This window comes from Schistocerca piceifrons, chromosome 2, assembly GCF_021461385.2.
Source record: "Schistocerca piceifrons isolate TAMUIC-IGC-003096 chromosome 2, iqSchPice1.1, whole genome shotgun sequence".
In the NCBI taxonomy this organism is placed as follows: domain Eukaryota; kingdom Metazoa; phylum Arthropoda; class Insecta; order Orthoptera; family Acrididae; genus Schistocerca; species Schistocerca piceifrons.
In genome coordinates, this window is record NC_060139.1 from 1,076,886,641 (window position 1) to 1,076,904,910 (window position 18,270).

Here is an 18,270-nt window from a genome sequence, read left to right on the forward strand (position 1 = left end):
TCGTTTCCATGGAAACGTTACTCGAATTAGAAGGAGAAGTCATAGAACCCGTAGTATTTCATAGCGACGCAATTTCTGTGTTACTTTGTCAATGTGATGGAGCGAAAGATGCAGTAAAGAAGGAATAGTGCATCGGAAATGAGATACCCGTATCCCAAAAGAAAATCCTGTTGATTTCATATAAACGTACGTCTATTTAGAAGGAGATGTCATAGAACCAACAGTATTACATAGCGACGCAATTTCTGTGTTAATTTGTAAATGTGAGGGTGCGAGGGATGCAGTTAAAAAGGAATAGTGCATCGGAAAGGAGATACTCGTATACCAAAAGAAAATCCTGTCGTTTATATAGAAACGTAATTCGATTTAGAAGGAGAAGTCATAGAACCCATAGTCATTCATAGCGATGCAAATTCTGTGCTCATTCGTCTATGTGAGGGAACGAGGGATGCAGTAAAGTAGGAATAGTGCATCGGAAAGGAGATACTCGTATCCCAAAAGAAGACCCTGTCGTTTCCATAGAAACGTTACTCGATTTAGAAGGAGAAGTCGTAAAACCCATAGTATTTCATAGCGACGCAATTTCATTGTTAATTCGTCAATGTGAGGGAGCGAGGGATGCAGTATAGAAGGAATAGTGCATCGAAAAGGAGATACTCGTATACCAAAAGAGAATACTCTCGTTTCAATAGACACGTTACTCGATTTAGAAAGAGAAGTTATAGAACACATAGTATTCCATAGCGTCGCAATTTTTGTGTTAATTCGTCAATGTGAGGGAGCCAGGGATGCAGTAAAGAAGCAATAGTGCATCGGAAAGGAGATACTCGTATACCAATAGAAAATCCTGTCGTTTCCATAGAAACGTTACTCGATTTAGAAGGAGAAGTCATAAACCCCATAGCATTTTATAGCGACGCAATTTCTGCGTTAATTCGTCAATGTGAGGGATCGAGGGATGCAGTAAAGAAGTAATAGTGCATCGGAAAGGAGATAGTCGTATCACAAAAGAAAATCCTGTCGTTACCATGGAAACGTTACTCGATTTAGAAGGAGAAGTCATAGAACACATAGTATTTCATAGTGACGCAATTTCTGCGTTAATTCGTCAATGTGAGGGATCGAGGGATGCAGTAAAGAAGTAATAGTGCATCGGAAAGGAGATAGTCGTATCCCAAAAGAAAATCCTGTTGTTTCCATAGAAACGTTACTCGATTTAGAAAGAGAAGTCATAGAACACATAGCATTCCATTGCGACGCAAATTCAGTGTTAATTCGTTAATGTGAGGGAGCCAGGGATGCAGTAATGAAGGAATAGTGCATCGGAAATGAGATACTCGTATCCAAAAAGAAAATCCTGTCGTTTCAATAGCAACGTTACTCGACTAAGAAGGAGATGTCATAGAACGCATAGTATTTCAAGGCGACGCAATATCTGTGTTACTTTGTCAATGTGATGGAGCGAAAGATGCGGTGAAGAAGGAATAGTGCATCGGAAAGGAGATACTCGTATCCCAAAAGAAAATCCTGTCGTTTACATAGAAACGTTACTCGATTTAGAAGGAGAAGTCATAGAACACATGATATTTCATAGCGACGCAATTTCTGTGTTAATTCGTCAATGTGGGGGAGGGAGGGATGCAATAAAGAAGGAATAGTGCATCGGAAAGGTGATACTCGAATCGCAAAAAAACAAAAAAAAAAATCCTTTCGTTTCCATAGAAACGTTACTCGATTTAGAAGGAGAAGTCATAGAACGCATAGTACTTCATAGGGACGCAATTTCTGTGTTAATTCGTCAATGTGAGGGAGCGAGATATGCAGTAAAGAAGGAATAGTGCATCCGAAAGGAGATACTCGTATCCCAAAAAAAAATCCTGTCGTTTCCATAGAAACGTTACTCGATTTATAAGGAGAGGTCATAGAAACCGTAGACTTTCATAGCGATGCAAATTCTGTGTTAATTCGACTATGTGAGGAAGCGAGGGATGCAGTAATGATGGAATAGTGCTTCGGAAAGGAGATACTCGTCTACCAAAAGAAATACCGATCGTTGCCATAGAAAAGTTACTCGAATTAGAAGGAGAAGTCATAGAAAGCGTTGTATTCATAGCGACGCAATTTCTGTGTTAATTCGTCAATGTGATGGAGCGAAAAATGCGGTAAAGAAGGAATAGTGCATCGGAAAGGAGATAGTCGTATCCCAAAAGGAAATCCTGTCGTTTACATAGAAAAGTTACTCGATTTTGAAGGAGAAATCATAGAACTTATAGTATTTCATAGCGATACAATTTCTGTGTTAATTCGTCAATGTGAGGGGGTGAGGGATGCAGTAAAGAAGGAATAGTGCATCGGAAAGGAGATACTCGTATCCCAAAAGAAAATCCTGTCGTTTACATAGAAACGTTACTCGATTTAGAAGGAGAAGTCATAGAACACATGGTATTTCATAGCGACGCAATTTCTGGGTTAATTCGTCAATGTGGGGGAGCGAGGGATGCAATAAAGAAGGAATAGTGCATCGGAAAGGTGATACTCGAATCGCAAAAAAACAAAAAAAAAAAACCTTTCGTTTCCATAGAAACGTTACTCGATTTAGAAGGAGAAGTCATAGAACGCATAGTACTTCATAGCGACGCAATTTCTGTGTTAATTCGTCAATGTGAGGGAGCGAGGTATGCAGTAAAGAAGGAATAGTGCATGGGAAAGGAGAAACTCGTATACCAAAAGAAAATCCTCTCGTCTCCATAGAAACGTTTTTCGTTTTAGTAGAGGTCATAGAACACATAGTATTTCATAGCGACGCAATTTCTGTGTTAATTCTTCAATGTGAGGTAGTGAGGGATGCAGTAAAGAAGGAATACTGCATCGGAAAGAAGATAGTCGTATCCAAAATGAAAAACCTGTCGTTTTCATAGAAACGTCACTCGATTTCGAAGGAGAAGACATAAAACCCATTGTATTTCATAGCGACGCAATTTCTGTGCTTATTCGTCAATGTGAGGGAACGAGGGATGCAGTAAAGAAGGAATAGTGCATCGGAAAGGAGATACTCGTATCCCAAAAAAAAAATCCTGTCGTTTCCATAGAAACGTTACTCGATTTATAAGGAGAAGACATAGAAACCGTAGACTTTCATAGCGATGCAAATTCTGTGTTAATTCGACTATGTGAGGGAGCGAGGCATGCAGTAATGATGGAATAGTGCTTCGGAAAGGAGATACTCGTATACCAAAAGAAATTCCGATCGTTGCCATAGAAACGTTACTCGAATTAGAAGGAGAAGTCATAGAAAGCGTTGTATTTCATAGCGACGCAATTTCTGTGTTAATTCGTTAATGTGAGGGAGGGAGGGATGCAGTAAAGAAGGAATAGTGCATCGGAAATGAGATACCCGTATCCCAAAAGAAAATCCTGTTGTTTCCATAGAAACGTTACTCGATTTAGAAGGAGAAGTCATAGAACCCATAGTCATTCATAGCGACGCAAATTCTGTGCTTATTCGTCAATGTGAGGGAACGAGGGATGCAGTAAAGTAGGAATATTGCATCGGAAAGGAGATACTCGTATCCCAAAAGAAAATCCTGTCGTTTCCATAGAAACGTTACTCGATTTAGAAGGAGAAGTCGTAGAACCCATAGTATATCATAGCGACGCAATTTCATTGTTAATTCGTCAATGTTAGGGGGCGAGGGATGCAGTATAGAAGGAATAGTGCATCGAAAAGGAGATACTCGTATCCCAAAAGAGAATATTGTCGTTTCAATAGAAACGTTACTCGATTTAGAAAGAGAAGTTATAGAACACATAGTATATCATAGCGTCGCAATTTCTGTGTTAATTCGTCAATGTGAGGGAACGAGGGACGCAGTAAGAAAGGAATAGTGCATGGGAAAGGATATACTCGTATACCAAATGAAAATCCGGTCGTTTCCATAGAAACGTTACTCGATTTTGGAGGAGAAGTCATAGAATACATAGTATGTCATAGCGATGCAATTTCTGTGTTAATTCGTCAATGTCAGGGAGCGAGAGATGCAGTAAAAAAGGACTAGTGCATCGGAAAGGAGATACTCGTATCCAAAAAGAAAATCCTGTCGTTTCCATATAAACGTTACTCCATTTAGAAGGAGAAGTCATAGAACCCGTAGTATTACATAGCGACGCAATTTCTGTGTTAATTCGTCAATGTGAGGGAGCCAGGAATGCAGTAAAGAAGAAATAGTGCATCGGAAAGGAGATACCCTTATACGAAGATAAAATCCTGTCGTTTGCATAGAAACGTTACTCGTTTTAGAAAGAGAAGTCATAGAACACATAGTACTTCCTAGCGACGCAATTTCTGTGTTAATTCGTCAATGTGAGGGAGCGAGGGATGCAGTAATGAAGGAATAGTGCATCGGAATGGAGATACTCGTATCCCAAACGAAAATCCTGTCGTTACCATATAAACGTTACTCGATATAGAAGGAGAAGTCATAGAAGACATAGTATTCCATAGCGTCGCAATTTCTGTGTTGATTCGTCAATGTGAGGGAGCCAGGGATGCAGTATAGAAGTAATAGTGCATCGGAAAGAGATACTCGCATGTTGTTGTTGTTGTGGTCTTCAGTCCTGAGACTGGTTTGATGCTGCTCTCCATGCTACTCTATCCTGTGCAAGCTTTTTCATCTCCCAGTACCTACTGCAACCTACATCCTTCTGAATCTGCTTAGTGTATTCATCTCTTGGTCTCCCTCTACGATTTTTACCCTCCACGCTGCCCTCCAATGCTAAATTTGTGATCCCTTGATGCCTCAAAACATGTCCTACCAACCGATCCCTTCTTCTAGTCAAGTTGTGCCACAAACTTCTCTTCTCCCCAATCCTATTCAATACTTCCTCATTAGTTATGTGATCTACCCATCTAATCTTCAGCATTCTTCTGTAGCACCACATTTCGAAAGCTTCTATTCTCTTCTTGTCCAAACTATTTATCGTCCATGTTTCACTTCCATACATGGCTACTCTCCATACGAATACTTTCAGAAATGACTTCCTGACACTTAAATCTATACTGGATGTTAACAAATTTCTCTTCTTCAGAAACGCTTTCCTTGCCATTGCCAGCCTACATTTTATATCCTCTCTACTTCGACCATCATCAGTTATTTTGCTCCCCAAATAGCAAAACTCCTTTACTACTTTAAGTGCCTCATTTCCTAATCTAATTCCCTCAGCATCACCCGACTTAATTAGACTACATTCCATTATCCTTGTTTTGCTTTTGTTGATGTTCATCTTATATCCTCCTTTCAAGACACTGTCCATTCCATTCAACTGCTCTTCTAAGTCCTTTGCTGTCTCTGACAGAATTACAATGTCATCGGCGAACCTCAAAGTTTTTATTTCTTCTCCATGAATTTTAATACCTACTCCGAATTTTTCTTTTGTTTCCTTTACTGCTTGCTCAATATACAGATTGAACAACATCGGGGAGAGGCTACAACCCTGTCTTACTCCCTTCCCAACCACTGCTTCCCTTTCATGTCCCTCGACTCTTATAACTGCCATCTGGTTTCTGTACAAATTGTAAATAGCCTTTCGCTCCCTGTATTTTACCCCTGCCACCTTTAGAATTTGAAAGAGAGTATTCCAGTCAACATTGTCAAAAGCTTTCTCTAAATCTACAAATGCTAGAAACGTAGGTTTGCCTTTCCTTAATCTTTCTTCTAAGATAAGTCGTAAGGTCAGTATTGCCTCACGTGTTCCAGTGTTTCTACGGAATCCAACCTGATCTTCCCCGAGGTTGGCTTCTACTAGTTTTTCCATTCGTCTGTAAAGAATTCGTGTTAGTATTTTGCAGCTGTGACTTATTAAGCTGATAGTTCGGTAATTTTCACATCTGTCAACACCTGCTTTCTTTGGGATTGGAATTATTATATTCTTCTTGAAGTCTGAGGGTATTTCGCCTGTTTCATACATCTTGCTCACCAGATGGTAGAGTTTTGTCAGGACTGGCTCTCCCACGGCCGTCAGTAGTTCCAATGGAATATTGTCTACTCCGGGGGCCTTGTTTCGACTCAGGTCTTTCAGTGCTCTGTCAAACTCTTCACGCAGTATCATATCTCCCATTTCATCTTCATCTACATCCTCTTCCATTTCCATAATATTGTCCTCAAGTACATCGCCCTTGTATAGACCCTCTATATACTCCTTCCACCTTTCTGCTTTCCCTTCTTTGCTTAGAACTGGGTTTCCATCTCAGGTCTTGATATTCATACAAGTCGTTCTCTTATCTCCAAAGGTCTCTTTAATTTCCCTGTAGGCGGTATCTATCTTAACCCTAGTGAGATAGGCCTCTACATCCTTACATTTGTCCTCTAGCCATCCCTGCTTAGCCATTTTGCACTTCCTGTCGATCTCATTTTTGAGACGTTTGTATTCCTTTTTGCCTGTTTCATTTACTGCATTTTTATATTTTCTCCTTTCATCAATTAAATTCAATATTTCTTCTGTTACCCAAGGATTTCTACTAGCCCTCGTCTTTTTACCTACTTGATCCTCTGCTGCCTTCACTACTTCATCCCTCAAAGCTACCCATTCTTCTTCTACTGTATTTATTTCCCCCATTCCTGTCAATTGCTCCCATATGCTCTCCCTGAATCTCTGTACAACCTCTGGTTCTTTTAGTTTATCCAGGTCCCATATCCTTAAATTCCCACCTTTTTGCAGTTTCTTCAGTTTTAATCTACAGGTCATAACCAATAGATTGTGGTCAGAGTACACATCTGCCCCTGGAAATGTCTTACAATTTAAAACCTCACATGCCAAAAGAAAATCCTTTCGTTTCCGTAGAAACGTAACTCGATTTAGAAGGAGAAGTCATAGAACCCATAGATACTCGTATACCAAAAGAAAATCCTGTCGTTTGCATAGAAACGGTACTCGATTTAGAAGGAGAAGTCATAGAGCCATAGTATTTCATAGCGACGCAATTTATGAGTTAATTCGTCGATGTGAGGGAGCCTGGGATGCAGTAAAGAAGGAATAGGGCATCGGAACGGAGATAGTCGTATCCCAAAAGAAAATCCTGTCGTTTCCGTAGAAACGTAACTCGATTTAGAAGGAGAAGTTGTAGAACCCATAGAATTCCATAGCGACGCAATATCTGTGTTAATTAGTCTATGTGAGGGAGCGTGGGATGCAGTAAAGAAAGCATAGTGCATCGGAAAGGAGATACTCGTATCCCAAAGCAAATCCTGTCGTTTCCATAGAAACGTTACCCATTTTAAGAGGACAAGTCATAGAACACATAGTATTTCATAGCGACGCAATTTCATTGTTAATTCGTCAATGTGTGGGAGCGAGATATGCAGTAAAGAAGGAATAGTGCATCGGAAAGGAGATAGTCGTATCCCAAAAGAAAATCCTGTCGTTTCCATAGAAACGTTACTCGATTTATAAGGAGAAGACATAGAACCCATTGCATTTCATAGCGACGGAATTTCTGTGCTTATTCGTCAATGTGAGGGAACAAGGGATGCAGTAATGAAGGAATAGTGCTTCGGAAAGGAGATACTCGTATACCAAAAGAAATTCCGATCGTTGCCATGGAAACGTTACTCGAATTAGAAGGAGAAGTCATAGAACCCGTAGTATTTCATAGCGACGCAATTTCTGTGTTACTTTGTCAATGTGATGGAGCGAAAGGTGCAGTAAAGAAGGAATAGTGCATCGGAAATGAGATACCCGTATCCCAAATGAAAATCCTGTTGATTCCATATAAACGTACGTCGATTTAGAAGGAGATGTCATAGAACCAATAGTATTACATAGCGACGCAATTTCTGTGTTAATATGTAAATGTGAGGGTGCGAGGGATGCTGTTAAAAAGGAATAGTGCATCGGAAAGGAGATACTCGTATACCAAAAGAAAATCCTGTCGTTTCCATAGAAACGTTACTCGATTTATAAGGAGAAGACATAGAACCCATTGCATTTCATAGCGACGGAATTTCTGTGCTTATTCGTCAATGTGAGGGAACAAGGGATGCAGTAATGAAGGAATAGTGCTTCGGAAAGGAGATACTCGTATACCAAAAGAAATTCCGATCGTTGCCATGGAAACGTTACTCGATTTAGAAGGAGAAGTCATAAAACCCATAGTATTTCATAGCGACGCAATTTCATTGTTAATTCGTCAATGTGAGGGAGCGAGGGATGCAGTATAGAAGGAATAGTGCATCGAAAAGGAGATACTCGTATACCAAAAGAGAATACTCTCGTTTCAATAGACACGTTACTCGATTTAGAAAGAGAAGTTATAGAACACATAGTATTCCACAGCGTCGCAATTTTTGTGTTAATTCGTCAATGTGAGGGAGCCAGTGATGCAGTAAAGAAGGAATAGTGCATCGGAAAGGAGATACTCGTATACCAATAGAAAATCCTGTCGTTTCCATAGAAACGTTACTCGATTTAGAAGGAGAAGTTATAAACCCCATAGCATTTTATAGCGACGCAATTTCTGCGTTAATTCGTCAATGTGAGGGATCGAGGGATGCAGTAAAGAAGTAATAGTGCATCGGAAAGGAGATACCCGTATCCCAAAAGAAAATCCTGTTGTTTCCATAGAAACGTTACTCGATTTAGAAGGAGAAGTCATAGAACCCATAGTCATTCATAGCGACGCAAATTCTGTGCTTATTCGTCAATGTGAGGGACCGAGGGATGCAGTAAAGTAGGAATATTGCATCGGAAAGGAGATACTCGTATCCCAAAAGAAAATCCTGTCGTTTCCATAGAAACGTTACTCGATTTAGAAGGAGAAGTCGTAGAACCCATAGTATATCATAGCGACGCAATTTCATTGTTAATTCGTCAATGTTAGGGGGCGAGGGATGCAGTATAGAAGGAATAGTGCATCGAAAAGGAGATACTCGTATCCAAAAAGAAAATATTGTCGTTTCAATAGAGACGTTACTCGAATTAGAAAGATAAGTTATAGAACACATAGTATATCATAGCGTCGCAATTTCTGTGTTAATTCGTCAATGTGAGGGAACGAGGGACGCAGTAAGGAAGGAATTGTGCATGGGAAAGGATATACTCGTATACCAAATGAAAATCCGGTCGTTTCCATAGAAACGTTACTCGATTTTGGAGGTGAAGTCATAGAATACATAGTATGTCATAGCGATGCAATTTCTGTGTTAATTCGTCAATGTCAGGGAGCGAGAGATGCAGTGAAAAAGGACTAGTGCATCGGAAAGGAGATACTCGTATCCAAAAAGAAAATCCTGTCGTTTCCATATAAACGTTACTCCATTTAGAAGGAGAAGTCATAGAACCCGTAGTATTACATAGCGACGCAATTTCTGTGTTAATTCGTCAATGTGAGGGAGCCAGGAATGCAGTAAAGAAGGAATAGTGCATCGGAAAGGAGATACTCGTATCCCAAACGAAAATCCTGTCGTTTCAATAGATACGTTACACGATTTAGAAGGAGAAGTTATAGAACCCATAGTATATCATAGCGACACAATTTCTGTGCTAATTTCTCAATGTGAGGGAGAGAGGGATGCAGTAAAGAAGGAATAGTGCATCGGAAAAGAGATACTCGCATCCCAAAAGAAAATCCTGTCGTTTCCATAGAAACGTTAGTCGATTTAGAAGGAGAAGTCTTAAAACACATAGTATTCTGTAGAGTCGCAATTTCGGTGTTAATTCGTGAATGTGAGGGAGCCAGGGATGCAGTAAAGAAGGAATAGTGCATCGGAAAGGAGATAGTCGTATCCCAAAAGGAAATCCTGTCGTTTCCAAAGAAACGTTACTCGATTTAGATGGAGAAGCCACAGAACAGATAGTTTTCATAGCGTCGCAATTTCTGTGTTAATTCGTCAATGTGAGGGAGCGAGGGATGCAGTAATAAAGGAATAGTGCGTCGGAAAGGAGATACTCGTATCCCAAAAGAAAATCCCGTCGTTTCCATAAAAACGTTAACGATTTAGAAGGAGAAGTCATAGAACCCATAGTATTTCATAGCGACGCAATTTCTGTGTTAATTCGTCAATGTGAGGGAGCGAGGGATGCAGTAAAGAAGAAATAGTGCATCGGAAAGGAGATACCCTTATACGAAGATAAAATCCTGTCGTTTCCATAGAAACGTTACTCGTTTTAGAAGGAGAAGTCATAGAACACATAGTATTTCCTAGCGACGCAATTTCTGTGTTAATTCGTCAATGTGAGGGAGCGAGGGATGCAGTAAAGAAGGAATAGTGCATCGGAATGGAGATACTCGTATCCCAAACGAAAATCCTGTCGTTACCATATAAACGTTACTGGATATAGAAGGAGAAGTCATAGAAGACATAGTATTCCATAGCGTCGCAATTTCTGTGTTGATTCGTCAATGTGAGGGAGCCAGGGATGCAGTATAGAAGTAATAGTGCATCGGAAAGAGATACTCACATGTTGTTGTTGTTGTGGTCTTCAGTCCTGAGACTGGTTTGATGCTGCTCTCCATGCTACTCTATCCTGTGCAAGCTTTTTCATCTCCCAGTACCTACTGCAACCTACATCCTTCTGAATCTGCTTAGTGTATTCATCTCTTGGTCTCCCTCTACGATTTTTACCCTCCACGCTGCCCTCCAATGCTAAATTTGTGATCCCTTGATGCCTCAAAACATGTCCTACCAACCGATCCCTTCTTCTAGTCAAGTTGTGCCACAAACTTCTCTTCTCCCCAATCCTATTCAATACTTCCTCATTAGTTATGTGATCTACCCATCTAATCTTCAGCATTCTTCTGTAGCACCACATTTCGAAAGCTTCTATTCTCTTCTTGTCCAAACTATTTATCGTCCATGTTTCACTTCCATACATGGCTACTCTCCATACGAATACTTTCAGAAATGACTTCCTGACACTTAAATCTATACTGAATGTTAACAAATTTCTCTTCTTCAGAAACGCTTTCCTTGCCATTGCCAGCCTACATTTTATATCCTCTCTACTTCGACCATCATCAGTTATTTTGCTCCCCAAATAGCAAAACTCCTTTACTACTTTAAGTGCCTCATTTCCTAATCTAATTCCCTCAGCATCACCCGACTTAATGAGACTACATTCCATTATCCTTGTTTTGCTTTTGTTGATGTTCATCTTATATCCTCCTTTCAAGACACTGTTTATTCCATTCAACTGCTCTTCCAAGTCCTTTGCTGTCTCTGACAGAATTACAATGTCATCGGCGAACCTCAAAGTTTTTATTTCTTCTCCATGAATTTTAATACCTACTCCGAATTTTTCTTTTGTTTCCTTTACTGCTTGCTCAATATACAGATTGAACAACATCGGGGAGAGGCTACAACCCTGTCTTACTCCCTTCCCAACCACTGCTTCCCTTTCATGTCCCTCGACTCTTATAACTGCCATCTGGTTTCTGTACAAATTGTAAATAGCCTTTCGCTCCCTGTATTTTACCCCTGCCACCTTTAGAATTTGAAAGAGAGTATTCCAGTCAACATTGTCAAAAGCTTTCTCTAAATCTACAAATGCTAGAAACGTAGGTTTGCCTTTCCTTAATCTTTCTTCTAAGATAAGACGTAAGGTCAGTATTGCCTCACGTGTTCCAGTGTTTCTACGGAATCCAACCTGATCTTCCCCGAGGTTGGCTTCTACTAGTTTTTCCATTCGTCTGTAAAGAATTCGTGTTAGTATTTTGCAGCTGTGACTTATTAAGCTGATAGTTCGGTAATTTTCACATCTGTCAACACCTGCTTTCTTTGGGATTGGAATTATTATATTCTTCTTGAAGTCTGAGGGTATTTCGCCTGTTTCATACATCTTGCTCACCAGATGGTAGAGTTTTGTCAGGACTGGCTCTCCCACGGCCGTCAGTAGTTCCAATGGAATATTGTCTACTCCGGGGGCCTTGTTTCGACTCAGGTCTTTCAGTGCTCTGTCAAACTCTTCACGCAGTATCATATCTCCCATTTCATCTTCATCTACATCCTCTTCCATTTCCATAATATTGTCCTCAAGTACATCGCCCTTGTATAGACCCTCTATATACTCCTTCCACCTTTCTGCTTTCCCTTCTTTGCTTAGAACTGGGTTTCCATCTCAGGTCTTGGTATTCATACAAGTCGTTCTCTTATCTCCAAAGGTCTCTTTAATTTCCCTGTAGGCGGTATCTATCTTACCCCTAGTGAGATAGGCCTCTACATCCTTACATTTGTCCTCTAGCCATCCCTGCTTAGCCATTTTGCACTTCCTGTCGATCTCATTTTTGAGACGTTTGTATTCCTTTTTGCCTGTTTCATTTACTGCATTTTTATATTTTCTCCTTTCATCAATTAAATTCAATATTTCTTCTGTTACCCAAGGATTTCTACTAGCCCTCGTCTTTTTACCTACTTGATCCTCTGCTGCCTTCACTACTTCATCCCTCAAAGCTACCCATTCTTCTTCTACTGTATTTATTTCCCCCATTCCTGTCAATTGCTCCCTTATGCTCTCCCTGAATCTCTGTACAACCTCTGGTTCTTTTAGTTTATCCAGGTCCCATATCCTTAAATTCCCACCTTTTTGCAGTTTCTTCAGTTTTAATCTACAGGTCATAACCAATAGATTGTGGTCAGAGTCCACATCTGCCCCTGGAAATGTCTTACAATTCAAAACCTCACATGCCAAAAGAAAATCCTTTCGTTTCCGTAGAAACGTAACTCGATTTAGAAGGAGAAGTCATAGAACCTATAGATACTCGTATACCAAAAGAAAATCCTGTCGTTTGCATAGAAACGTTACTCGATTTAGAAGGAGAAGTCATAGAGCCATAGTATTTCATAGCGACGCAATTTATGAGTTAATTCGTCGATGTGAGGGCGCCTGGGATGCAGTAAAGAAGGAATAGGGCATCGGAACGGATACAGTCGTATCCCAAAAGAAAATCCTGTCGTTTCCGTAGAAACGTTACTCGATTTAGAAGGAGAAGTTATAGAACCCATAGAATTCCATAGCGACGCAATATCTGTGTTAATTAGTCTATGTGAGGGAGCGTGGGATGCAGTAAAGAAAGCATAGTGCATCGGAAAGGAGATACTCGTATCCCAAAGCAAATCCTGTCGTTTCCATAGAAACGTTACCCATTTTAAGAGGACAAGTCATAGAACACATAGTATTTCATAGCGACGCAATTTCATTGTTAATTCGTCAATGTGTGGGAGCGAGATATGCAGTAAAGAAGGAATAGTGCATCGGAAAGGAGATAGTCGTATCCCAAAAGAAAATCCTGTCGTTTCCATAGAAACGTTACTCGATTTATAAGGAGAAGACATAGAACCCATTGCATTTCATAGCGACGGAATTTCTGTGCTTATTCGTCAATGTGAGGGAACAAGGGATGCAGTAATGAAGGAATAGTGCTTCGGAAAGGAGATACTCGTATACCAAAAGAAATTCCGATCGTTGCCATGGAAACGTTACTCGAATTAGAAGGAGAAGTCATAGAACCCGTAGTATTTCATAGCGACGCAATTTCTGTGTTACTTTGTCAATGTGATGGAGCGAAAGGTGCAGTAAAGAAGGAATAGTGCATCGGAAATGAGATACCCGTATCCCAAATGAAAATCCTGTTGATTCCATATAAACGTACGTCGATTTAGAAGGAGATGTCATAGAACCAATAGTATTACATAGCGACGCAATTTCTGTGTTAATTTGTAAATGTGAGGGTGCGAGGGATGCAGTTAAAAAGGAATAGTGCATCGGAAAGGAGATACTCGTATACCAAAAGAAAATCCTGTCGTTTATATAGAAACGTAATTCGATTTAGAAGGAGAAGTCATAGAACCCATAGTCATTCATAGCGATGCAAGTTCTGTGCTCATTCGTCTATGTGAGGGAACGAGGGATGCAGTAAAGTAGGAATAGTGCATCGGAAAGGAGATACTCGTATCCCAAAAGAAGACCCTGTCGTTTCCATAGAAACGTTACTCGATTTAGAACGAGAAGTCATAAAACCCATAGTATTTCATAGCGACGCAATTTCATTGTTAATTCGTCAATGTGAGGGAGCGAGGGATGCAGTATAGAAGGAATAGTGCATCGAAAAGGAGATACTCGTATACCAAAAGAGAATACTCTCGTTTCAATAGACACGTTACTCGATTTAGAAAGAGAAGTTATAGAACACATAGTATTCCATAGCGTCGCAATTTATGTGTTAATTCGTCAATGTGAGGGAGCCAGGGATGCAGTAAAGAAGGAATAGTGCATCGGAAAGGAGATACTCGTATACCAATAGAAAATCCTGTCGTTTCCATAGAAACGTTACTCGATTTAGAAGGAGAAGTTATAAACCCCATAGCATTTTATAGCGACGCAATTTCTGCGTTAATTCGTCAATGTGAGGGATCGAGGGATGCAGTAAAGAAGTAATAGTGCATCGGAAAGGAGATAGTCGTATCACAAAAGAAAATCCTGTCGCTACCATGGAAACGTTACTCGATTTAGAAGGAGAAGTCATAGAACGCATAGTATTTCATAGCGACGCAATTTCTGTGTTATTTCGTCAATGTGAGGGAGCGAGGGATGCAGTAATGAAGGAATAGTGCATCGGAAAGGAGATAGTCGTATCCAAAATGAAAATCCTGTCGTTTTCATAGAAACGTCACTTGATTTCGAAGGAGAAGACATGAAACCCATTGTATTTCATAGCGACGCAATTTCTGTGCTTATTCGTCAATGTGAGGGAACGAGGGATGCAGTAAAGAAGGAATAGTGCATCGGAAAGGAGATACTCGTATCCCAAAAAAAAATCCTGTCGTTTCCATAGAAACGTTACTCGATTTATAAGGAGAAGTCATAGAAACCGTAGACTTTCATAGCGATGCAAATTCTGTGTTAATTCGACTATGTGAGGGAGCGAGGGATGCAGTAATGATGGAATAGTGCTTCGGAAAGGAGATACTCGTATACCAAAAGAAATTCCGATCGTTGCCATAGAAACGTTACTCGAATTAGAAGGAGAAGTCATAGAAAGCGTTGTATTTCATAGCGACGCAATTTCTGTGTTAATTCGTTAATGTGAGGGAGGGAGGGATGCAGTAAAGAAGGAATAGTGCATCGGAAATGAGATACCCGTATCCCAAAAGAAAATCCTGTTGTTTCCATAGAAACGTTACTCGATTTAGAAGGAGAAGTCATAGAACCCATAGTCATTCATAGCGACGCAAATTCTGTGCTTATTCGTCAATGTGAGGGAACGAGGGATGCAGTAAAGTAGGAATATTGCATCGGAAAGGAGATACTCGTATCCCAAAAGAAAATCCTGTCGTTTCCATAGAAACGTTACTCGATTTAGAAGGAGAAGTCGTAGAACCCATAGTATATCATAGCGACGCAATTTCATTGTTAATTCGTCAATGTTAGGGGGCGAGGGATGCAGTATAGAAGGAATAGTGCATCGAAAAGGAGATACTCGTATCCAAAAAGAAAATATTGTCGTTTCAATAGAGACGTTACTCGATTTAGAAAGAGAAGTTATAGAACACATAGTATATCATAGCGTCGCAATTTCTGTGTTAATTCGTCAATGTGAGGGAACGAGGGACGCAGTAAGAAAGGAATAGTGCATGGGAAAGGATATACTCGTATACCAAATGAAAATCCGGTCGTTTCCATAGAAACGTTACTCGATTTTGGAGGTGAAGTCATAGAATACATAGTATGTCATAGCGATGCAATTTCTGTGTTAATTCGTCAATGTCAGGGAGCGAGAGATGCAGTAAAAAAGGACTAGTGCATCGGAAAGGAGATACTCGTATCCAAAAAGAAAATCCTGTCGTTTCCATATAAACGTTACTCCATTTAGAAGGAGAAGTCATAGAACCCGTAGTATTACATAGCGACGCAATTTCTGTGTTAATTCGTAAATGTGAGGGAGCCAGGAATGCAGTAAAGAAGGAATAGTGCATCGAAAGGAGATACTCGTATCCAAACGAAAATCCTGTCGTTTCAATAGATACGTTACACGATTTAGAAGGAGAAGTTATAGAACCCATAGTATATCATAGCGACACAATTTCTGTGCTAATTTCTCAATGTGAGGGAGAGAGGGATGCAGTAAAGAAGGAATAGTGCATCGGAAAAGAGATACTCGCATCCCAAAAGAAAATCCTGTCGTTTCCATAGAAACGTTAGTCGATTTAGAAGGAGAAGTCTTAAAACACATAGTATTTCGTAGAGTCGCAATTTCGGTGTTAATTCGTGAATGTGAGGGAGCCAGGGATGCAGTAAAGAAGGAATAGTGCATCGGAAAGGAGATAGTCGTATCCCAAAAGAAAATCCTGTCGTTTCCAAAGAACGTTACTCGAATTAGATGGAGAAGCCACAGAACAGATAGTTTTCATAGCGTCGCAATTTCTGTGTTAATTCGTCAATGTGAGGGAGCGAGGGATGCAGTAATGAAGGAATAGTGCGTCGGAAAGGAGATACTCGTATCCCAAAAGAAAATCCCGTCGTTTCCATAAAAACTTTAACGATTTAGAAGGAGAAGTCATAGAACCCATAGTATTTCATAGCGACGCAATTTCTGTGTTAATTCGTCAATGTGAGGGAGCGAGGGATGCAGTAAAGAAGAAATAGTGCATCGGAAAGGAGATACCCTTATACGAAGATAAAATCCTGTCGTTTCCATAGAAACGTTACTCGTTTTAGAAGGAGAAGTCATAGAACACATAGAATTTCCTAGCGACGCAATTTCTGTGTTAATTCGTCAATGTGAGGGAGCGAGGGATGCAGTAAAGAAGGAATAGTGCATCGGAATGGAGATACTCGTATCCCAAACGAAAATCCTGTCGTTACCATATAAACCGTTACTCGATATAGAAGGAGAAGTCATAGAAGACATAGTATGTGTTGATTCGTCAATGTGAGGGAGCCAGGGATGCAGTATAGAAGTAATAGTGCATCGGAAAGAGATACTCGCATGTTGTTGTTGTTGTGGTCTTCAGTCCTGAGACTGGTTTGATGCTGCGCTCCATGCTACTCTATCCTGTGCAAGCTTTTTCATCTCCCAGTACCTACTGCAACCTACATCCTTCTGAATCTGCTTAGTGTATTCATCTCTTGGTCTCCCTCTGCGATTTTTACCCTCCACGCTGCCCTCCAATGCTAAATTTGTGATCCCTTGATGCCTCAAAACATGTCCTACCAACCGATCCCTTCTTCTAGACAAGGTTGTGCCACAAACTTCTCTTCTCCCCAATCCTATTCAATACTTCCTCATTAGTTATGTGATCTACCCATCTAATCTTCAGCATTCTTCTGTAGCACCACATTTCGAAAGCTTCTATTCTCTTCTTGTCCAAACTATTTATCGTCCATGTTTCACTTCCATACATGGCTACTCTCCATACGAATACTTTCAGAAATGACTTCCTGACACTTAAATCTATACTGGATGTTAACAAATTTCTCTTCTTCAGAAACGCTTTCCTTGCCATTGCCAGCCTACATTTTTATATCCTCTCTACTTCGACCATCATCAGTTATTTTGCTCCCCAAATAGCAAAACTCCTTTACTACTTTAAGTGCCTCATTTCCTAATCTAATCTCCCTCAGCATCACCCGACTTAATGAGACTACATTCCATTATCCTTGTTTTGCTTTTGTTGATGTTCATCTTATATCCTCCTTTCAAGACACTGTTTATTCCATTCAACTGCTCTTCCAAGTCCTTTGCTGTCTCTGACAGAATTACAATGTCATCGGCGAACCTCAAAGTTTTTATTTCTTCTCCATGAATTTTAATACCTACTCCGAATTTTTCTTTTGTTTCCTTTACTGCTTGCTCAATATACAGATTGAACAACATCGGGGAGAGGCTACAACCCTGTCTTACTCCCTTCCCAACCACTGGTTCCCTTTCATGTCCCTCGACTCTTATAACTGCCATCTGGTTTCTGTACAAATTGTAAATAGCCTTTCGCTCCCTGTATTTTACCCCTGCCACCTTTAGAATTTGAAAAGAGAGTATTCCAGTCAACATTGTCAAAAGCTTTCTCTAAATCTACAAATGCTAGAAACGTAGGTTTGCCTTTCCTTAATCTTTCTTCTAAGATAAGTCGTAAGGTCAGTATTGCCTCACGTGTTCCAGTGTTTCTACGGAATCCAACCTGATCTTCCCCGAGGTTGGCTTCTACTAGTTTTTCCATTCGTCCTGTAAAGAATTCGTGTTAGTATTTTGCAGCTGTGACTTATTAAGCTGATAGTTCGGTAATT